Source organism: Psittacula echo, assembly GCF_963264785.1.
Source record: "Psittacula echo genome assembly, chromosome: 5".
Taxonomy (NCBI): Eukaryota; Metazoa; Chordata; class Aves; order Psittaciformes; family Psittacidae; genus Psittacula; species Psittacula echo.
In genome coordinates this window covers 26,453,605-26,477,994 of record NC_137739.1, presented here as the reverse complement: position 1 = coordinate 26,477,994, position 24,390 = coordinate 26,453,605, and positions in this window count along the sequence as shown.

Below are 24,390 nucleotides of genomic sequence, written 5' to 3'. Positions count from 1 at the left end.
GGCACAGGACAAGGAAAGGACCACAGAGGTTGCCCAATTATTAATGTGGACATCTGCACAGAGCTTGAGAGGCCTTGGTTCACAGGTCAAACTGCTTTTTATGTCCCATTCTCACAAATTTGATTTGGCACATGTTTAGTTCCTTTTAAGTGTAGAGTTGCTGTTAGTCTGTCAGTTAGTTACAGGAGGCATTGTAAGGGTTTGAGTCTAATTTGTGTTAGTGATTTAGAATTAGAAGCCAAGGTATGAAACGTTATTTCATACAGCCACAAAATGTAGCATGCAATACTCAATGATAGTAATTGTTTCAAGTCTTGTCCATTCATCAATCCTTGTCCATCCTTCTGTTCCCTTCCCGAATCAGCAACGTCCCCTCCCTGCCCACCTGGCACCAGATGTGCTGTCAGGCACTCCCGTATGTCCCAAGTCCTCGGAGTGGCAGAATGCCGGCTCTCTGGCGCCATTCACCTGGAAGCGCTTAGCCCTCAGCAGCTGCAGCCTCGTGATTGTCTCGCCCGCTTCGGCGCGCCGTGCCTCTACCCTGTCAATGGCTTGTCAATTCGGCTTAGCTGGGACTTTGACTGACTGGAATGAGGGGAGTGGGAGTGGGGTGGAGGCGAATGGTTAAAATTAATTGCTACATAAGAAAAAATTGAAAGATAATTATTCCTGCTTCCCTGTCAGTGCTCGAGGGTAGATGACCTCATTAACTTGCAGCTTGTACACAATTCAATTACTAGGAGATGGAAAATACATTTTTAATTACCTCGGTGGCTTGTGCTCCATTCATCTCCATTTGCATGGCTTTTTTTACTGTTGTGTTCTGAAGTAGCATGGACTTACTAAGGTTACCATAAGATCTTGCTTCTTGCTGCAGTTATTCTTATTTGAGGTAGGATATTAATTTGGTGAGATTAACCCTTTGGTGCCAAGTGAATTGGGAGGTCCTGCTCTGGCACTAATGTGTTTTAAGTAGGCTTGGCATGTCAAGATTTTTAAACTTACGGTGTCAAATGATTATGTCGAGTAACTTTGTTCCTTTGTGTATTTTGTTGCTACATATTTGAAGAAAGCATTAAATTGGTGCATAATAAGTAGATCACTCTGTTAGACAAATATCATATCTATGTATGTCATGGGAAAGGATTTCCTCTGTAATTTTAAAGGACTATTATGTCATTTACTGAATTAATGATGACTTAATTGTTTTAAATACATAGTGATTTTAATGCATGAGTTTTTAAAACTGTCAGTAGTGTGTTGAAGTGTACAGTACACGTGGAAAGAATATTTGTTGATCACCAATCACTTAATTTAAAACTACTGCAGTACTGAAAGTCTTGGAGCTCAGCACTGAGGAATCGTGTGACTTGGTGCAAGGCTTTTTTCAAGAAAGACTTGGCAAAGATTAGAGTGTGCCGCAGTTTAAGATTAGCAGTTGTTAGAGTTGCATCCAGCAACTACTAGAAAAAGATTCAAGAACTGATATTGAGTCTTTCAACTCCTGCCAGTCACAGCTTGACATAGACTGTAATCCCTACTCTGATGGGATATGCTGTGTTGATGGGGAAGGTAGCTACAGGCCACATAGTCTAGCTGGCTGTTATGAGGAAGTGCTGAGACAAGTTATGACGTACAGAAGTATTAAATGGTGGGAACAGGATCTATTTTATATTATATTATCTCTATCTGGTCACTATATTACTCTGCAAAACAACAACAAAAAAAATGGAGCATAATGCAGGCATTCTTCAGCTGATATAAACTTCACTGTGAATATATTAGTCCTATTTAATTCTCTAAAGAGCATTAAAGCAAAGTAAGATGCTTTAAAAGGCTCACTGTCAGAGAGCCTTTAATGATATTCTAACTAAACTATAAGTCCACGATGTGATTTCAGCAGTGATCTGCAAGTCAGGGTCATTGTGGGAGACCTCTGAGGAAGTGGTGGCAATGGTTTAGACAGCCGAACTTCCTCTTGCTGGGTAGTGCTTTGGTGTGATACACTGAGGGACAGTGAGATTCAAGCTCCTTCTTACTATACAGTAATATTTAAGATGTTTATTCTGCAAAATTGCACTTTGGAAAAAAACCAAACAAAGGACAAAACCATGGTTGGACTAATACATGCCTTAGCGTAGCAAGCTTATTGTGACAGTTTTCGTCAAGGATATCTTTTAAAGAAAGAGACGTTTCACTGAGCAGATTTAGGGTTAGGTTTGATGGACCTGGTGCCAGCAAAATCTCCAGTGCAGCCAAAATTCATGGCATTTGCATGAGATGCTATGTCTGTTACCAGGTGTGCTATGTTACTGTAACAAATAGCAGTATTTCTGTTGTTCTTCACAAGATAAACAATAACATAGTCCTGAACTTACTTGGTTTATTAACAACAGTCAAGCCAAAAGATGTAACACAAAGTATACAAACATCTGAAGAATATTGACCGTAATTTGAAGCGACTGTGACTTGAATGTAATGTTTGGAGGAAATCAACACAAGCTTAGTTTGCTTGGAGTACACCCTGAAGCCTTCTCCTCTTCCTCCATCCATTATTTTTATTATTACATCAGTATCTGTTGGTCAAATAAAATTTAGGTCATCTGAAATATTTATAGGGCTTCAGTGGCTGTCTGGCCTGTCAGGTCTTCGAAATGTGTGTGGTCACAGCAGGATTTTTTATAGTGTTTTAACAGTGCTCCCATTAAGGGAAAATGAATATAAATGGTAAGATAATAATTGGAAACTGAGTTGAATGTGACATTTGGCCCAGCATCAGTGATTCTGTAGTGTTAATATGCTTTCAGATGACACAGGTAAAACCTTTCAGGATCTAAGGGGAGAGGCTGATTCAACTTGAATTTCTTTGTGGATTTTTTTTCTTTTTGTTAAGCATCCCTTGCCCTCACCATTGAGCAGCAGGGCAGGTTTCTGTCCTCTACCACCTACAAAAACATTACCTGTACTATCTGCAAAAAATGGATCCTATCATGATATCTAGGTCTGCATTTTTCTTTATCCTGTTTGAGAAACTGTTTTTCCTGGCAGTTTTTGTCTCTTGCTGTTCTTCTGAATCTTAAAGCGAGTTTGTGGTAGACAAGTGCCATTTAAGACTTCTGCTGTCATCTACATGGGTGTACCTCCGAATTCACCAGTACTTTTTTATGTGAGTTTGTGTGTGTTTTGTGATACAGTTTTGTTTTCTAATATGTTAGTTTTGAGCTGCAAATGGTGGTGAAGAAAGTGAGACTTTTTTTTTTTTTTCCTCTCTCATTTTCAGGAATGAACCATACAGTCCCAGACGGGTTTGGATTGGAAGAGACCTTAAAGCTCATCCAGTTCTAACCCCTTGCCATGGATAGGGACAGCTTCCACTAGACCAGGTTGCTCCAAGCCCCGTCCAACCTGGCCTTGAACACTGCCAGGGATGGGGCAGCCACTGCTCCTCTGGGCAACCTGTGCCAGTGCCTCAGCACTCTCACAGGGAAGAACTTCTGCCTAAGATCTCATCTAAATTTCCCCTCTGTCAGTTTACTGTTTCTTAGATGATCTTGAATCTGATCTTCTGCAGTGGGTGGTTCTTCATTCTCCCAGTCCTGGCTTTTGCCTCCTGTGTCTTGGGCAGCATGGTAGGAAGGACCTCTGTCCAGTAAAGACTGAGGCAAAAAAGTCATTGAGTACCTTTTCCTTTTTTTAATTTCCATCCACCAATTGTAATAAATGATATTGCATCTAATCCTAAATTACTATAGGATTCAGTTATTATATCAAATATGCACTATTGTCCAATTATTGTATTTAATTATGGTAAAGGAAATTACAGTCTCACAAAATATGCAGTTTAAGGTTCTCAATCTTGAGCGAGTCACTGTTGATATACATTACAATATGTCTTGTTTAAACCGCAAAGCCCAGTTATCTTTTACTACTACACAAAAATGGTTCATTAGAAGGCTTTAGGAAAAAAAATCCAACCCATATAAAGTAAAAGAATATGCTCACTAGAAAAGTAAAAGAATATGCTCATTAGAAAATGTTTCACACATAATCTAGCTAATTAACATAATAAATTGCAGGGAACCATATTGGAATATCATATAATTAAATAAATTCCATATGGGCCACATAAGTTAATGTTTTCTTTTTGGAAAATTGTATGCCTTGGCAAATAAAATATTCAGAGGATTAACTATAAAGAAAAAATGGCTTTGTGTAATTATTTTCTCTTGTAATTTGAATTAGACATAATTGCATTTCCTAAATATGAAAGGAAAATAAGTGTGATCTATAGAGAACAGACAACACCACCAAGACAAGTCTGTCTTTGTTTCCTGACCCATTAAGTGACAATTATGATACTTGTGTTAAATATCTCAGAAGTGGCATAAACTTGTCATAACTCTTCACTTTTTCTGCTTGAAAAGATCTTAATAGGAAAAGCTCTTGTTCTTCTGTTTTTAAATGGGGTTCAGACTATCACTTGTGCAATAGAAAAAGTTCATAGAAAAATGTCATTGTATCTATACTATTTTCATCATGTACATAAAACAAAGGAGTACTCTTTGCAACTCCAAAGCCACACAGCCTTCTGGAACATACAGCTGTGAAGCTCTCTAAAATGCATGTATGCTTATGTCCATACGCCACTGGTAACTGCCTGTGTGGTTTCAGTGGAAAACACACCTGGAGTCTGCAGATGTCCAGTGTGTTTTTTACCAGCCTAACAAAACATGCTTCAGAACACTTTATGTACTTGCAGAGAGCTCTATTACCTAAGTTCACATATATTCCATGTATCAGTGCATATCCTATGAAGAATATTTTATGAGCTTGGGGATCTACCCATGGGGTTTACAGACTTTGCCTACTAGTTATGTTGCTCCTTCTGTGTTTAGACTGAATCCTTTATGCTATTGAAAGTATAGCTGCTCACCAATTCTTAGATATGAACCATACATTTTGGGTTTTGCATGGAATTTATTCATGGATCACCTATGTATTGATTTATTGTGTTGTGATAAAAAGCAAATTATGAAGCAAATTATAATTCTGTGGCTTAACTAAATAGTTGCTGAGGTAACTTCATTATTATTTATCATTTGCTTTTTGATGGGAAGTAGTCTTATGTGAGGTGAATAGACGGATGTCTTTGCTGAAATTCTTCAGCGTCACATGGTGGTTCTTACAGATCCTCAGTTTTCTCTGCCAAGAGACTTGGAGACTTCATGAAAGATGCCCTTATTTTCATGAAATTTTAATGCCATTTTGTTTCTGAAATGCCCATTGCAAAGACACACAGGGAAATTCTGTGAAAAGTCCCTCTTCATGTTTCTTTTGGTCTCTTTAGGCCCTGGAAGCTGCTCTAAGGTCTCCTTGGAGCCTTCTCCAGGCTGAACAAGCCCAGCTCTCTTAGCATGTCTCCATTGCAGAGGTGCTCCAGCCCTTGGAGCATCCCTGTGGCCTCCTCTGGACTTGCTTGAGCAGGTCCATGTTCCTCTTGTGTTGGAGGCCCTAGATGGGAAGGGACCTCTGGAAGTCATCTAGCCCAATCTCTCGCTGAAGGCTGAACTAACTCAAACGCTGTATTAGGTTGCACAGGGCTTTGTGCAGTTGAGTTTTGGAGGAAAAAGAAAAAAAAATCTTTCTCATGTCCTGTTTTATCTGCTCATCTCATGAAGAATCACCAGTTCCTGCTCCGGACTGTCCCCATTACTGTGGATGTTCTTGGAATCCACAGGGAGTGTGGCTGTATGCTTCTCTTGTACTGCAGACTGGAGATGAATGGGACCTGAGGTCTGGTAGCTCAAGCGTAGCAGGTGGATATAGTGGCTTGATTTCTAACAAGCTGCATGGATGGTCGTCTGCATTTTATTCAGAGAGAATTCCCTGTCTTTCTGGCTTTACTGACTTACTGACATAAAATAATTAATATGTCAAACCTGGAAAGGCCAGGGGACCACTTCCCTCTCACAAGACCTTCATTAGTTTGTCAGTTTATCTTTGTGTAGAGCTTGGATATGCTATTCAGGTAAGAGGTAGAAGGGGTCTTTTTATCTGAAGTGGTTGATCTGAACCCCATGTAACTACATTTTTTTAACTTGCTAAACATGCGAGGCTTTACTGATAGTTTAGTGATGCACAAAATCAGACATTTGCTACTCTGCCTTCCTGGTCTGCTGTTGACTTTCGGGTTTTGGTGGCCTCATAGGACCCAACTCTGTGTGTAACTGTGTGGCTGGTACCTCTCAGTGCTGGAAATGACTACTTCCCTGTAGGATGTGCAGGACACCATGGTGTGGGGGAACACCCATGTGTGACAGCGTGATCCAAAATCTGCTGAAGTTGCTGAGAATTTCTCTTTCTCTTCCAGTATTACTTAAGCTAGGTTCTCCAGGCTGTGATTTTTGTTTGGCTTGCCAGTTGTATGTGTTTAAAATATCACCTCTTTTATTCACCTTTGCCTTGTCTGTTTGGCGCCTTTCCTAATCCTCTTATTTCTGAAAAAGTAGTTGGCATGGGCAATACTTTGAAGCACAGGAAGAAGCTTTGAGCTGTTTGTTCTCTTTCTAAAACAAATGACACAGTGGAAAAACAACATCAAGACATGAAAGGGAAGGAGGGGAGGAGGATAAGAAGGCGGTGGTAGGCAAGGGCAAAGGGAAGAAGGGGAGGGTGAGGGCCTGATGCTTGCCAGGTTCCTTGCTCCAGCCTTACCCTCCTGAAGCAGGGACCTGGGGACTTGCTCTGCTCCTGTTTTCTTCCATTTGCTGGCCTCTTGGCTCAGGATGTTTTGTCTTCTCTATATTTCAAAGCTTTGTGGTAAATAATCAATTCAAACCAGCACCAAGTCTCTCCTTCTGTAATTCTGAGAACCCATTAAATTATATTGTTGGGGGAAAACAATAGTTGTGCTAATCATGCTCTGTGCATGTGCATCTTAATTTCCCTAGAGACCTGAATATGAATTTTTACTAACATGTTAATTTTGTGTGTTAATCAGTAGCTGTAGGCCGAATGAATGGATTGACTATGTAAAACTGTTTGATATTGAAACAACTCCTTTTGACCCACTCAAATTGGCTCCATTCCCCTAAAGACGGTTAAAGTTAATTAAGCACTCAATAGGTTTATGGTGTTTAAATTAAAATATATCATTCCTCATTGTGTAGTCATCAAGCGAGGCCGGCTCCTTTTCCTTCCCCTTCCCCCGCCCCCCCGCCTGGTTAATGGCCTCACCATAGCGCGCCGCTCCGCGCCCCTCCGCGGAACGCGCAGAGCGCCGCCAGGGGGCGCCGTAGTGCCGCGCTCGCCACGCAGGGGCGGGGTCAGAGCGGCCGCGCCTCCGAAGGTGTAACACCCCTCCCCACCTTCCAACGGCCCCCCTCCTTTTGCATTCAATTCCTCTCTGCAATTAACCCTCTGTGATGAAATGCTAGAGCCCTGGGATATATGTTTACTGAGAAATAACTGAAATTATGCATGAAAAATATATAAAATAACACTTAACTCTTCCTTTTAAAAAGATGCCTTGAAAGCTGTAACAATTGATGGGCTGGCTTTCCCTCTGGGCCCTTTGAAAGGGCTGGTGGTGGCTGGGAGTTGCGATTGCTGCTTTTCAGAAGCCATGACAGTTATGTTAAGATCTCTGAAAATAATTGTATAATAGGTAGAGTGCAAAAAAATGAGATAATGGTAATTCTCCAAGGAATACACGCTTTAAATTAAAAAGCCACAGTGCTGCTGATGTGAGCATTATAGTAATGCATGTATGACACAATCCTCAAAGCTCTTTCTTCTTCCTTAAGCTATTACTTCACCTTAAGCTATATACTTCACCCTTGCAAGTGAGGGCTTTGCGGTGCCCTGCCAAGGCTGGTACAGTGCACATGGATTCCCTGTTTACTCAGAAAACAAAGAAAACGAAAATCCACAGTGCCTTTGGCAGGTTTAATTAGAAGCTGGGTGCTTGTAGCTAAATAGAGCTATTTTCATTAATATAAAAAAAGGGGGGGACGTGTGTTAAAAAAAACCCTGAATAAAAAGCCAAACAAATCAAAACAAAACAAAACAAAACAAAACAAAACAAAACAAAACAAAAAAAAAAAAAAAAAAACCAAAAAAAAAAAAACCCCAAAAAACCCCAAAACCCAAACTCTAACCTCAAAACCACCACAGCACCAAAGCAAACACAAACCAAAAAAAATCCCCAACAAACAAAGCATACTCATCCTCAACATTTCAACTGTAGTAGCATGCTTGTATGCAAGAGTTTAGAGACAGAAGCAGTACGTGTTATAGTTGTAGATATTTGATATTCTCTGAAACAGTCAAGCTTTTGTAGGACACTTTTCATAAATAATCTGCCATTTCTACGTGGGCGAAAAGACCATTTTGAGTTTGGGAAGGCTTTATATAGCTGTGCCCTTGGTGTCTGAAGCCCTGGGCATCTGCAGCAGCAGTGAAGTGCCCTTGCTACTGTGCTGCAGCCGTCTCTCAGGTGGGAATGAAGACCGCTCAGTCCTTCCTGCCCAGTTCACCACTGATGACAGCTCATCTTTTATAATACTTTGGTAAAGCTCAGGCTGTAAACCTTCTCCATGCCTGGCTTAACTGTTAGTGCTTCATGTTTAAGCAACAGAATTACACGTTGCTCTAACTGCCCTGTCATTGTTACAGAGAGGCTTGTCAAAAGCCACCCCATTTGTCAGATGCCCTTTGTAAACATAGAGGCTAAAAATGATTGTCTTCATGCTGGTCCTCCTTACCTAGAAAACATTTCTGCATTCTTCAAAAACTAGAAATGCTGTATGAAGATAGAGGAGTGATCTATCCTCTATCTAGGAGGCTAGAGAAATTATCAGCAGCTTAAATTCCCAAAGTAGCATGCCATCATAAAAGAAATTAATTGCCCTGAAGGGGAAGGAAGCATTGTCACTTGTGTCGGTCAAGTATAATACTTGCTTTCAAAATACATATTAGCTGTGTAAGAACCCACATTTGTCTATATTTTATAAATGGTAAACATGGTAATGAAAGCCTATAACATGCCTTTGTAACAATTCAGATTGATTTATCAGTCTGGGAGCCTCATGTTCTTCTCTTTACTTTTCCAAAACAGCTAACATTGTACCTTTTGTGCATGTTGGTGGATGTGCAAGAAACTCCCTAATCTTGGATGGCTCGTGTGTATATAATTTCATAAGATGAGCAGAGTGACATACTCTTGTCTGTCCCTAATCCTCTCCTCTGTGCAGAACTGTGGAGGGGAGCATTAACAGAATGTCAAAGACCGCTTTTGCGAGGCCACACCTACCAAGTACCATCTCTGTTGCAGCATATTTCTACCTTTCTGCAGTAAACTGATTCTTAGTGTTTCTTAAATATACTCCTGTTTCCCCATCTGCGCAAGCTAGGTCTGTTGAATCACTGCTGGGCAAATGAGCCAGAGGCAGGGCTATTGCAACTGCATTTTCCACTGTGAAAGCCAAGAGATGACTTCTTGCCTTCTGTACCCTTTTACAGAGAGCAGTCTGCTCCATTAAATGCTGGTGACAGGAGAGGAGGAGGTCTGTGAAATGTTACTTCCTGTTGCAACTCTATAGTTCACATTTACAGCTGTCACCACAAAAGGCAAATGACATTTTTACATGGTAAGCTTCTGCAGAAGTGCTCAGAGGGCTGATAGGTGTGCTTTACAATTCTGAATGAGGTTAGACTGACTCTGCAAGAAGAACCTAGTGTAGTGGACAAACAAAGTGGTTTTGTTTCTTAGATATCTTCAGATATGATTTTATCTACAGTGGGGATTTTATCCAGCAGGGTAGCTATGCAACTGATGCAAGTACCTGATAAACAGGGGTAAATATTCCTACAAAATGTAATCTTTCTTTTTTTTAACCTTACTATTGTACTGCTTGAAATCAGGACTAGAGCACTGGCACAGATGACATTACACAGATGCTTTATTTCTCAAGGAGTTGGTGTTCTGCAGCTCTGCCCACCATAACCTAGCTGTGAGGTCAAAAAACTTGCATCATTTTTCTTTTCTTTCCTTCATGTCTCTTCAATAGCACCAGCCCAGTTACAGTTGTTCTGCAAGCCTATATTCAGTGTCATGTTTTTCATGTAGCAAGAGTTCACCCAGATAGGAAATCTACTTTGCAGCAGCAAAATCTGCTTACCAAATTCAATAAGTGAAACTAGGGATTTCCGGAATCTCTTGAGAGCAGCTTTGTAATGTAAATGAGTTTGATTGCCACTGATAGTCGTTTGCCAGAAGACCTTGAGCATTTTGGAGATGGCACCTAAATACTATTTGGAAGGTTCACTGGCTGCAGAATCATGCCTCGCTGTTTTTCCCATGCTGAAGGACAGCTGTCTCCAGGGTACCTGCATGTGCATGGAGACATGAGCAGCTGAGTGGGCTCTGACTGGCAGAAGTCAACATGGCTCAGCAGGGACACGAGTTGTTACCTGTTGTTTCTTGCCTGCAGTTAGTCACCGTGTGAGAACCTGACACATAACTGTTGGTTAGGGGGTTTCAAAGAGAAACAATTGACTTAATAGCCTGAGGAGCACTCTGGCCAGCGGGAATAGGAGAAAGCTATGTTTTTTCTTTTTCTTGTGTTTGTTTTGTTTTGTTTTGTTTTTAAATTATTATTATTAAATTATCTTGAATCATAGTATTTAAAAGGAAATGGACTATTCTGATTTTATTGAGTATAAGCATTTTTTTTCTCTCCTTCTTTAACTTTGTGTCTAACTTGATTAAAGGGCAGTGCAACGAAGAGTTGGAGTATCACATGCAGATTTAGCCAAGGCATAGTGTAGAAACCTCATTTGCAGAGCTTGCTCTAGAGTTGACTTGGATTTACTCAGCTAATCTGCCTCTTCCTAGTGTACATCCCTGTTAAGAAGGCGTATATATATTAAGTATGCATGATATGCTGGTAGGGTCTTGTCTGCTTCAGAAATCAAACATGTAAAAATCGTAATAGCTGCGTCTGTTGTTTTAATCATGGGTTAATTAATACAGAGAAAAAGAAGATTCCTTTTTTTTTTTTTTTTCCAGCACGTCATGCAAGATGTTTTCAGAGGGGTGCCAAGCATGTTCTCATTTCTATTCAGTTCTTGTGTGAAGGTATTCTAGACGAGAGCAATCAGCATCACAGATGATACAAAAGTAGCCCTGTATTTTCTGCCTAAGAATTTTAAAAGAGCTTCCCACTGGAGGTATGCATTTAAGTTACTACAAGTGTACATATGGCCTTGAGAACATGTCATGATGCTTGCATACAGGTCTTTAACTACTACTATTTCATCCAAGAAATGTCTGCAAACTTGCTTTGATGCATGAAATACTTTCCAGATTTGGACCATTCTGGGACCCTACTCTGTGTTTTCACACATTTGTCAAGGAACAATAATATATTTGATGGATGCTGGGTGTTAACACATGTTGAGGGAAACTTTCCTCTAGCCAGAACATTTTGAATTCTGTTGTCATCGTTCTGTTCCTTCTGGATTGATGTTAATTTCCTGTGATGCTGCTGGGGCTAGAACTCAACTTTCGGTTCTTATGTAGCAAGTGAAGGAAACAACCTTGCTTATTTTGAAGTCATGCTGCCATATCATTCCAGATGACCATGAACAATCTGAGCAATTCACCACTTTTTAACTTTTATTTTCCATCTTATTTGAATATTTGTTTAAAATGTTGAGAAAGAGCAGATGATGATTGGCAACCCCCAAGGGAAAGAGGGCATCTGTAATTCAACAACAGATGATTTTTTGTTGTTTTTTCTTGTTTTCTTGCATTGTGTAACCTGTCTGTGATAACTTTTTATCTCATGGGGTTTGAATGTGTTTCTGTTGGCTTCCTCATGTCCTCTGGCATACTCTGTTCTGATAAAACATGACTTGTAATTTAGAGAAAAATTATGTAAATGAAGATGTTAAGTTCTTACCAGGGCATTGTAAACTTCAGTTTTAAAGGTCAACTTGAAGAAAACATAATCTGCTTAATGTTATACTTTTGGCATGATTTTAAGTGGCAGAATGGACAACGGTGGCACATGCATGATGATGATATTTAGCAGATAACAACAGCTTAAGCTATGTTGAGTAAAAGTGGACAATAAATTCCTCAAACACTATTAGTTTCTACTCTAAATTTGAATCTCAATATAAGCTAATTTAGCATGGTGTGAAACTAATCAGTTTAGTACCTATTGTATTACTTTATATACTGTTTCACACAAAGTGTAGTCTAGAAAGAGCTATGGCCAGCAAGGAGCATGTGATACCTCTAGTCCTGTGGTAAAATGTGTTCTCTTAGTGTGATCTTAATGAGGACTTTTTTGCTAGGAGTTTCATATTGTTGCTGAGGATCAAGCTGGCACTTTTGATATCCATGTAGAGAAGCAAAATGTGGTGTTGGTGTTGTGGTTGTCTCTTCCTGTTGCATCTCTGCTGGTGGTACCCAAGCACTAATCTGTGTCGATGTACATTTGCTTTTAGTAAGTGTAGATGTTTTATCTTTATCATTATTTTTCAAGGCTGAGAAATTTCACTGCTAGGATATTAAGGATTTTTTGGGTAGCTGGGGTCCCCCTTGAAAGCTGTGTGGAATTGTAGTTTTTTTGGATAGAGTTGCCTTGAAAGATTGTCTCTAACACCACTCTTTGCTGCCTGCCATCTGCTCTAAGGGCTGTTTCTTTTTTCAGCTATGAAATGCAGCCAATTTGGCTGCCATTCCTCAGGGTGTTGGGAGGAAGAGCTTCTCCTCAGCTGTTGCTGAGGGGAATTCCCTGCAACTCCTTAATGTCCCAGAAAGGGGTGAAAGCAGAATGAAGCCTGACAACGGACATTGCCAGGCAGAACTGTGCTCAGTGAACTCTGCCCAGTTTGGGTCAGAGTGTCTGTCAGTTCTGGGCTGAGCTATGCAGCTGAAGAAGTTGGTCTTGCGTGTGAGAGAGACACTTAGAGCTTTCTGTGTATTTCCCTTCCCCAGTTCTGGCAGAGCAGTGTTTGTTATACAGAGAAACCAGGAGCCGAGTCTCAGGTTAGATTTGAATGCCTGGATTTAGCTGTGATCTTACCATTCTATGTGAATTCTTTCAGATCCACACCAAAAGTGACAGCAAGACCTTGTAAATGAATTATTTTTCTTCTGACTTGCACTTTTCACTTAATCTGCTGTTCCTTTTTATTGCTGCATCTCAGTTGTAGGGTGTTTAGTCAGATATTCCTCCAGCTCTTTAATGGACTACTTCATCATACAGAAACTTGGAGGTGATAGCTTTTGAACTGTCCCAAGTCTGTGTCTGCACCACTCACCCACACCTCCCCTCTGCTTAGTTTACCACCTTTGAAAGGCAGAGGTACTTGTTTGAGTGACAGGACGTCTTTCCATGCTGCTGCTATTATCCCATCTTTAGTCACTGCTTGCATTCTTAAATGGTGTCTGAACGGACAAGTCATTTCCTAGAGTTTTATCTGGCTACCATTTCAACTCCAACATGGAAATTAAATAAACAAACTTGATATTTGATGATCTAATAATCAGGGTCTGACTCAGAAGTGCTCTGCCCCCAGGACTGTCTAGCCTGGAGGGAGGAAAGCAGGAATAAGTGCCAACACCATATATCCCTGTCCTGGGTTCAGCAGCAGCAGTCATTTTTTCTCCTTCTTAGTAGCTGTTGCAGCACTGTGTTTTTGACTTTCAGCCTGGGAACAGAGCTGATAACACTGACGTTTAGACTGACCAAGGACTTTGTGAATCTCATGCTCTGCCAGGGAGGAGGGGAAGCCGGGAGGAAGCAGGGACAGGACGCCTGACCCAAACTAGCCAAAGAGGTATTCCATACCACAGCACGTCATGCCCAGGATGTAGAATTGAGAGTGCCCGGAAGGGCTGGATCACTGCGGGGTGGGGGCGAGGTACCAGTTGGTGAGCGGTTGTATTCTCTTCCTTGTTATTTCCTTTATCATTATTACTATTAGTGGTAGCAGTAGTGATTTGTATTATACCTTAGTTATTAAACTGTTCTTATCTCAACCCGTGGGAGTTGCATTCTTTCAATTCTCCTCCCCACCCCTCCAGGAGCGGGGGGAGTAAGGGGGGGATTGAGAGAGAAGCTGTGTGGCTGGGCTTAAACTATGACAATCCCAGATATGTTCCCTTTGTATAATGTTATCATGATGGGAGCATGAAGGTCTTCTGCTTGAATACTAACAGATGCTAGCTGTAGTTCTGCTGACAGTACCTAACGGTATTTTACAAATACAAAATCTTTTGGTTTTTACCTGTGTCATAGTTGAACCCCAGGTGGCAACTAAGCACCATGCAGCAGCTTGTGTCAGGATGGGGGAGACAATCAGAAGAGTGAAAGTGAGAAAATATGTGGATTGAGATAAAGCCAATATAAGTGAAGAAAAAGCCATGCACAGTAGCAAACCAAACCAAGGAATTCATTCCCCACTTCCCATGGGCAGGCAGGTGTTCAGCCATCTCCAGGAGAGCAGGGCTCCATCATGTGTAACTGTTACTGGGGAAGACAAATGCCATCACTCCAAGCATGCTCCCTCATCTTCTTTCTTCCCCAAGCTCTATATGCTTAGCATGGTGCTATATAGTCTGGAACATCCCTTGGGTCAGCATGAATATACAAGTCCAAAAGCAAATCATTATAGTGGTCCTGACTGAGAAATAATGACGATGTATCTGAAGAAATACATAGAATGTTTTATGAACACAAATCTCAGAAATTTATATGGGTATATATAAAATACATCATAATCATTAAAAAGTATGTAATTATAATAAAAAATTAAGTTCTAATGAAATCTCCTGAAAATAAACCAAAAGGAATGGTGCTGCCAGGAAAAAAGAAAAATGTTCTTTGATAAAAACCAGAATGTGCAACTGACCTTAATCCTATAACTTTACACATAACAAAGTTAAAATTAGTTTGCATTGCACTGAAAAAAATAAGAGGAAGGGAGGAATGTAGCAAAGTTTCCTAAAGTGGGTTTAGATTACTAGAGTAGTAAACCCAGTGTTTATTGCTGTATGTTTGTATCGCAAGGTGGAAGCAACGTGCTTGCCATATGCTGTTCGTTTTGTAGTTTGGATTATTGCCCTTTTTCTCCCTTTGCTGGATTTTGAATTAAATTAAGAAATAGTTTTATTGTAGAGATATTCTTGATGCTGATGCTCTGTTTCTTTCTGTGTATGTACATTTACTGCTGTAACAGGTCTGACAGGGTTGTTTGAATGCTGCTGCAGTGATTAATACAAATAGCTGCTGGGAGATTATTGCAGCAAAGGCAGCACCAGCTTACACAGACAAGCGCAGTAATAGCATCCAGAAATTCCTGAGCTTTCAGCTCAGACCAGCTACCAGCTCTCCTCAAGTAAATTGCATCACATCTTGTTGCTCTTATCTTCTTTACTTAAAGAAAATAATAGTTTGTCAGTATAGTGTAAGACAGCTGCAGATGATAACCTCTACAAGCCTTTATATGGAAGAGACTATTATTATTGAACAGCTTTTTCACTATTGTGCACATCTACGTTAAGTCTTATTTGCTGAAAAAATTTCACATGACTTGAGAAATGGCTCTTATTGTCTGTTGCAAGAATTAGACTGGTATTGTTTTAGCATTAGGCTGACATTAATAACCTGGAGTGTGGCTTATACAGGGGAGCTACTGCAGACAGTGTGTAAATACGAAATAGTGGAAATAGAGCAATCCCACTATGATCAGGCGATAATCAGTGGGAACTAAAGAACAGTATATCCTGAATAGTACATCCACTATTCTGCTCATACGACAAACAATAAATCAAATATATTCCGGTCAGCTGCAGAGCAGCACAAACATCCTTTCCCAACTCCCTTTCCTTCAGCCCCCAAAATTATTTTGTACTACTACTAAATTGTATATTGTGAATCTGAACAAATACATAGTTATTCTTTTGCAAAGATGTGCAGTTTCTAATTAAATTATTTTAACCATTTCATTTCAATCAACCTACATAAATGTCAAAGATTAAAAAGGAATCTGTTCCTTCACTGTCTCTACAGAATTGTTCTTAGCAATGTAAATGATGTTTGTTCTCCTGTTACTGCATCTCCAGATAATGAGCAGTTTTATTATAGTTGAAGCATTATCCCAGCATGTATTTGAAAGAAGCATATGACAACGGAAGTAATTTTTCATTATTTTTCTTAATATCTTTAGACCATCTGATAAATATTTATACTCAGCTTTGTATAGAAATATATTCCTTTTTTCTAAATTACCCTCCACTGCAGTTGCTCTATGACTTTTTTCTTTTTATCCATCAGAAAGCTATTTTTAAGGTCATCTCAGTATTTTGCATGAACACTTTTTCTTCCTTATATTTATTAGGAATGTGTGGTATGGACAAAGGAAGCATTATTTAGTTTAGGTAATTGTAAGTTTTACTTTAGATCTATTACAGATTACAGGATTTTTTTTTTTTTTTCTTGTAATACATATCTTTGTTACTGCTGAAATTATAATTATACTCCTAGAAGCACTACTTAATGGTCTTGTTTTCAAGTAGACTGTATCAGAAAAAGAAATATCATGAGATATTTGAAAGTATTCTGTTTCTGACAAGATTTGTCACTTTTTAATTTGAGTATCCCCCCCAGCGTACAGGGTTTGTTACAATTAACTATAGAAAAAATCTTCGTTGTATTTACACATGGACTTATGATGTAGCTACCAAAAGGGCGTGAAATTTAAAAATCTCTATTTGATGATAACGTTTTCTGCAAAGAGAAACTCTGAAGCAGCAAGTTTGGCTGATCTGGGAGAGTGACTGCATCAAAATATTTTGTGCAAGTAGTAGTGTCTGCATCATTTTCAGGGGTAAGAAACGGAGAAGGAAAGATCTGAGTGCCAAACAGATGGGTGGGGGTCTCCTGTTTGACCTTATTTTTTTACACTGTCTCCTGTTTCACAACAAATTTCTAAAGATGGGACCCGTTCTCCTGATGTTGGCATTGCTTTCTTCTGCTGTTACATTTATATTGGTGATTATTAGGTGGACAACACACATGAAATACACTCTCCCCATTTTAATTTCAGACTTATCTAAAAATAGAGACTATAGTAGAAAAGCATCATGGAAGATAATGGGATGATATGCAGAAAGGAAATATCAAGCAGCAAGAGAAAGACCAGCTATATTCCGTCCACAAAATCTTCTCTCTATGTAGCACTTAGCAGTAATTATGAGGAGATAGACATTGCCCTCTAAAATCTTTACAGCTAAAATCCAGCTGTTTGTTGCTGCATCTTAATCCTTTTTGCTTTATCGGTTTCTGCAGTGACAGTATTTTAATTTAATGGGTGTTCAGTGAATTTATTTTCAGAATTGTGAATCTCCCTGTCACAGATCTTATTAATGCAAATTAAGCACGAGGATCATCTTAGTGACCAGGAAAGGGCACACTGCCGTCTGTTTCTTGTTTGTCCCTTGTTCCATGCAAAGGAGGAGTCACAAGTGATCTGGGAGATACAGAACACACATGCAGATGCATCTGGGTTTTTTCTAATTTAAGAAAGTTAAGACGTGTGTCTTCATCAATGACAATTTAAACTGTGAGGAAGATGTGCACATTTTATATATTTGTGATATTTTTCCGTATTTTCTATTCATATACCATTGATGTTTGGATAGTTTTCGAGTATTTTTGTTATCTGTTCTTCTCAAGTGGATATTAAACGTGGTCTTGCACAACTCTTGATACGTTAAAGGTAGTAAAGGTAAATACTGCCAGTTAGACCGTATTGTTGTTATTTGCAGGCATGCATTGTATCAAAGGATTGCATTATAATGAGTCATTTTTCATTTTATCATCTCTTTTCCTCTGCCAAAGTGGGCTAAATTAATACTACTGATCACTTAATGAGGATTTGAACCTCTGTTTTATTGCCAGTGATGTCAGGATTCACTTGAAGGAATTAATACGAACCCTTTCATATACTTAGTGGAAAAAAATAGTGCAATGAAAGCTACCTGGTTTTATGGTCATCTTGGTATTGAGAAGAATCTGTTATGCCTCATAACTTCTCATTTTATTGTATAGTATCCATGAGTTTGACGCGTTTGGCAAGTGTAAGAATGAATGCGGAAATGTTTCAACAGATGTCACAATTCTGCGTAGATTTGTATTTCTGCTGTTTCCTAATACTTTGTGCTCTTAACAGGACCCTTGTCCTGCCAGGAGAAAAAAATAAGTTCTGTGTGTGTGCCTCAGTGTTCACCAACATGGTGCAAGGCAGCTTTGACCTTACAGAGTGCACTTCATACCTGCAGCACACCAGGAGCTCTGTAGCAGCTGTAGACATACACAGCATGCCAAAGCCTGGATTTAAAATTCCCAACAGCTGGAACAGAACTTATTACGTTTGCCAGTGTATTTCAATGCCCTTTAACTACTGTAAAAAAACCTCCTTTTGTTGCTGTTTTCAAACAGAACACGACATCTGCTAAAGAGGTAACTATGCAAGAAAAATGAGAAAGGAGACTATTAGGCAGAAGTTTAGTGGTATAGCAACTGTAAGTCGAAGAAAGCAATCATGGTAAAAGATGGTAGAATAACTTAGCATGTATATGGATGATACTGAGTCCTGTATGAGTTATAGAAAGCAGTTAACAAATCAGTAATTTCCATGTTTACCAAAGCATGTACTTCTAGTTTGCTTCAGTGTTGCATTAAAATGATGGAAGTTTGGTAAGAGTTGTCACTTAGTTAAGTTTAAGAGAATTAGTTCTAGCAGAATTATACTGTCTCAGAAATTTGGAGATGTTGAGGTCATGTTTTGTGTGTCATGAAACTGGGGAGTTTTAGTTTGTGGGGTTTGGGGTTTTTTTTTGTTTGTTTGTTTTTGGTTTTGTTTGTTTGTTTGTTTTTCTTTTTTACAAGCAGAAAGACTTAATTTATGTTTGTTTGTGTGTGTGTTAGTTTGGTTTTGTCTTTTTTTCTTTACTGAAGTACCTAACTATAAGCTGGTGGTTCTAAGCAGTTGTATTTTGTCTACAAATTAATGCTACAAAAAGTTATTCCTTAAGACTAGAAAAGAGACTTCCGGATGCTTTTCAAAATGTGTTCATCCTCCTATTTGTGGTTAGAGGTGAAAATGGCTTTGAAAGTGCACACTTCTTAAAGGTGTATTTTTATATGTGCTTTTACTTTTGGTTGTAGGGCTGGCTGGCTTTTACCTGTACAGATTAATGGAAAAATACATGGTCAATATTCATCCAGAATTTTGATTGCAGCATATAAACTCATAAACTTCAAAATTTCAAGTAGGGATATAGATACTGGTGAATAATTTGATGCTGAAATGGTACTGTTGCACTAATGTCATATCGCTTTCCTGTCGTTGTGTGCATAAAATTTCCTTGAATAGCTGGGTATGCTTTTGATGCCTTACTGCAGCACTGTTGTATCCTGTGCCTTTTATTGCGTATTAACGTAGCCTTTGCCTCATCCAGTTGTCTGCACTTTTGGTTTTTTCAGGCCAATGTGTCTGACTCCAGAGCAAACGCTTAAGTTCTGAAATTAGTTGTAATGATCAATATTTCTCTCTTCCCTCAGTAGTTCTTAAAGAACTTTGAAAAACAAAAATAACTCCCAAAGGTGATTGAAACTTTTATTTCTTCTTGCTCAACATGAAGTTCTATAATCCTCCAGCACATTACATGGTTGTCCTGTGGCATTAGGGTATTAATACTAATGGAAAGACATAGTTATTACAAACAATTCCAAATTTCACGGTGTGTATCTTAATAGCAGAAAGGGATTTTCTCATGATTAAAAAGAAAAATGGGTGGCAAAATAAGGAAGAAATGCTTGTTACATAGGATGATCCCCTGGAGGCTTAATTACTGAAAATACAAATATGAGGTAAATGTTCAAGATGTTTACAGGTTAAACATTCCTAAGTATCTTTTAAATAAGAGTATCTGCAGCCTTGAAGCAGCTAATTGCTCAAGCATCACAGCCATTTATCCTGCCTCATTTTCCCCTGGGACCGACACTCACAACAGGATAATTCTTACCCTGATGTAAGTGTCACAGTAGGGACTCAGTGTAATTTGCTGATATGATATCAAAAATAGCATTAAGGTAATTACATTTTGCACTTGTAATGTTTCACGGGCAATAATACAACTGAAAATTACACCCTTTTTTTTTTGTTGTAGTAACCTGGCTGTCCCCCACAAGAACCGCTTCTCTTTTCCTTTTAAGGAATGGCAGAGAAGGTACTTGAAAGCTTGGGGGTGTTTTAGTGTCCTCAATGCAGAAGTGTACTCAATAATCAGAGGTAAAGAACAAACTGGAGTTAAGTATTACACTGTTTGACTTGTGGGGTGTCCTCTAAACTAAGCTGATCCATTGTATGATTTGTCTTCAGTACTGTTCTACAGCAGTTTAAATTGAAACCTTTGGTCCTCTCATTTTCTGGAGTAGGTTATTTCTTGTTGTTTGGGTGTATTTCTATTGATAAAGTTAAATCTTGTGTTGAAAAAATCTAACAGTTGCTTGAACTGTAAATTATACAGCCTTATAAGGAAGCTCAGTATTTGCAACTCTTAGGATGACCTGATGGTACTTCTGTTCTTACAGTCCAGGGTGATGAGAGTTCAGTGAAGAAGTGACAACACCAAGAAAACCAGGCATTAGTTTGTTGGGAATTGGCATCAAAATTCGGTTTTAAATTGAGCTCCTCTAGTTTACACCAGGCGACAGAATGACCCAAGTGTTCCTCAGTTCCAGGGACAAAGGAATTATCTTTTAGACTCAGGATGACCAGAGAACTTGTAAAGCTTTGTAGTAACCTGGTGGTGTATCTTGCAAATTGTTTATCTGGGAAATGCCCCAAAAGACCTGAGAAGCACTTTATTTACATGTGATATCTGATTTAGATGATATCTGATCATCTTTATAGATAATTTACAATAGATTTACCACTTTAGTCTTGCAGAAAGGATGATTGCTCATTGAATCTGTGTCCAAACAAGCAAAGAGACTGCAGAGATAGCAAATATGTGGGACTAGACCTTAAATGTGAAAAGGCACATTCGAGTATAATTTTTATTTTGCCATTGAACAGTGCTAGGGACCCTTTTTGCAGACAGACAAATGCTTGCCATTACTTTATGCTCAAAGGCAACATTGAAAGTGACCTGGAACAGGCAGGAATTGACTTTTTTCTACTAATATGATATGAAAGTTTTATCGTATTAGGAATTTTCTGTCATGGTGGATTAGTATCAGGTCATATTAATGTTCATTTTTACTAACTTACAATGAAATGTGTTAACGTGACTACACTTTGCTATCACCCAAGAAAAAAGCAAAATGATTTTATATTAATGTGATACCATAGACAGATTTCAATACCTCTGTCCCATGACAAGTAGGAAGTGCTTAAAAATAAAATAAAATATACAATGGCTGGGGAAAAGAATGTTGTGATTTTTTGATTTATTTTTTTTGTTCCCCCCCAGGGATGAACCCCCTTCCTCTGCCTTCCCAACCCCCCAGCACTATGTTCATAATTTTTAAGAGTTCCTGGCTTTTTGAAGTGATGACTTTTGAAACAATTTGGGCCTGATTTAGTAATTATGATTACTCTTGCATTTGTAGCTAAAAGTCGTTGGGAGCTGCAAATAGTGAGTAGTATGCAAAACAGCCCAAGGTGTTCCAGGCTGATTATCCCTTGACTTTCAGCAAAGCAAGTGCTGACTTCTCAAAATGGTGACCTAGAAGCCAAATAAAAAAATAAAAAAAAAAAAAATAAAAAAAAAAAAGAGGGGAAGAAAAGCCATCGTATTGTGTCCATGCTCCATTATGCACAGAATGCTGTGGCCAGAAATAATTAACAGGCACGAAGGGCGGCAGTTAGTCATTTGGCTGTATGAGTGTACCTGCAAGGTTTCTTTCATCTGGAGCCAAAATCTGATCAAAATGGCTAATATCAGAAAAGTTCAATCTTATCTGAATTATGACCAGAAAAAATGAAAAAGCTTGGTTTTAATCCTGGCTCCAAGTTTAATACAGGACAAAGTAGGTGAGTTTGGCTCCCAGATTTGAATTCAAGTAGGCTCTAATTCTGAAAGTTTGTGCTGTGGCATTCAGTTTTAACTTCTGACACAGCTAACATTCCTAAAAGCTTTGGTTTGAAATAAAAGGGGACAAAACTCTTCAAAAACTTCAGAGAGGTGATAAATTAAAATGTACTTATTTTCTGAAGTGCAGGATTTCCTCATTACATGAGATCCATGACTAAGACTGTTTCCTGCTAGAAGGTGATGAAACATGGTTACATTAGGTCAGAGGACATGTGTACTCTTTTTGGTATAGACTCTTGGTAAGTAAGGGGAGGAGAAACCCCCACCCCCTTTTTTCAGTGTGAAGGTAAAATGTGTCTTGTTCAGGTGCTATTCTAAGTAATAGAAGCGCCCTTGTGGCTGGTCTGGAATCAGTTGTCCTTTTGCTGTTTGTCATACTTGCCCTGTGTGAGTTGTGCAGGGGTGATTCTAGGACTGTGGAGCTGCAGGGCAGGGCTGGAGGTGTTGTGTGAGTTCTTGTGTTTTAACACCTGCAAATGAGAGAGGCCTTTGTGCTCCAAAGGATGGGAAGGGCAGGCAGGCACAGTGGGCTGTCAGCCAGTGTCCCAGGACTGGGCACGCTCTCTGTGGATTGAACCTCAGCGCTGCTGTCAAAGTGGGGCACAAGTTTCCCTCTGATCCAGGTTTTTCCAAATGCTTTTATGAGTAGGTCATGGCATGATTGAGCTGATCGGCGCTCAGAGGTATAAGAAAGGTGGACTCACTCCACCCAGGGAATTTGGAACCTGAAATGCTCTGCATCATTCAAAATGCTGACTTGAGTCTCCTAATCCTTGGCTCAGCACAGGGGTGATAGCCAGCTGGTAATGAATACTGGGGAGGAGGTGTGGAAAGCCAAACTGAGCTTGGTCTGCCTGAGAAAAACTCTGAAGTTTTAATGTCAGTATATTGGCAATGTGTTTACAGTCATTTAAAAACCGTCAGGTTTGACACCCTAGCCTCTTCATCCTAATGCTGGCTCCATGAGGTTCAGAAGCTTCTCATCAGAATGGCCTTGATTAAAATGGCAGCACCACTAACTGTAGATTTGGGCTTTCCATCACTAATGTCATGTTATCTCTCTCTTCAGACTTTCAGACCGATTTTTAATTTTTAAGTTTGCAAATATAAGTGATTTATAGGAAAATTCATTGCACAACCTGTCCAGGGTCATTAAATTCACCTAGGTTGAATAGCCTGACATTCACCTGGAAATAACCAAATCAGTGACATTATCTTACTGAATTTTCAGCTGCTTTGAAGTATAGAGCTTATCTTTTCTTTCTGTCTTTTTTTATTTTTTTCCTCTCAAGTATAGTGGTTAGTGGGGGGGAGACAATTTTAATTCATAAGAGGTAATTAACCAAGTCTGAAGGGTGTGCACTAATTACAGAATGCTGTATATCTCGTGTAGCTGATTGCAGCACAGGTTTCTGAATGGTAGCTATGATTTTTTCCAAACACTATTCAGTAATTTGAAATGTTATTAGGGGATTAACTTTCCATACGAAAAGCTAAACTAATACTTATTATACAGATTATAACAGCAAGTGGCCTAAGAAGCTGTGGAGGCCATTATTTTTTCAGGCTGTAGTCACTGCCAAAGTTGGAGGAGAGTGCAGGATAACCAGCCCAACTAGGGGAATATGCAGAGCACCATCCTCTGCTATTTCTCACCCCTCCCACCTATGCCAACAAGAGTCAAGCTATGGGCTCCATTTATGAACATGACTCTTCGCATAAGAGGCAGAGGAGAAGAGGTGTAGGGTTTGATGTGTGTTATATTGTTTTGCTACATTTGCAGCTATGTTCCATCTTATTGAATTTTTAGCTGTTTTGGAATGTGGTTGGCAGAAGATAACCTTTCGGAAAAGGCTAGATCGGTTTACTGTTTTGAAAAAACAGTAGTATATCTTTAAATTTTTATTTCTGTTTGATTGATACTGGATAAAGTTAGTTTTCGCAGACACTATTTTAAAACCCATTAAATTCCTTGTTTTGATTTACTCTTTATGGCGGTGTTAGCTGTTGTTTATTCTCTCTCCTTCCTCCCCAGCTTTTATGTTCCTATAGGGCCATATAGGTCTCTTTATGTGACCTCTGGTATTTGTTCAACACATGGGAAATCAAACTGGATTCTTCCAAGTATGAGGCTTCTAAAGCATATGAGACTGCCTCCAAGCTAAAAGCATGAGGCTGCAGCTAGAGCTAAGGGCTTGTAGTTA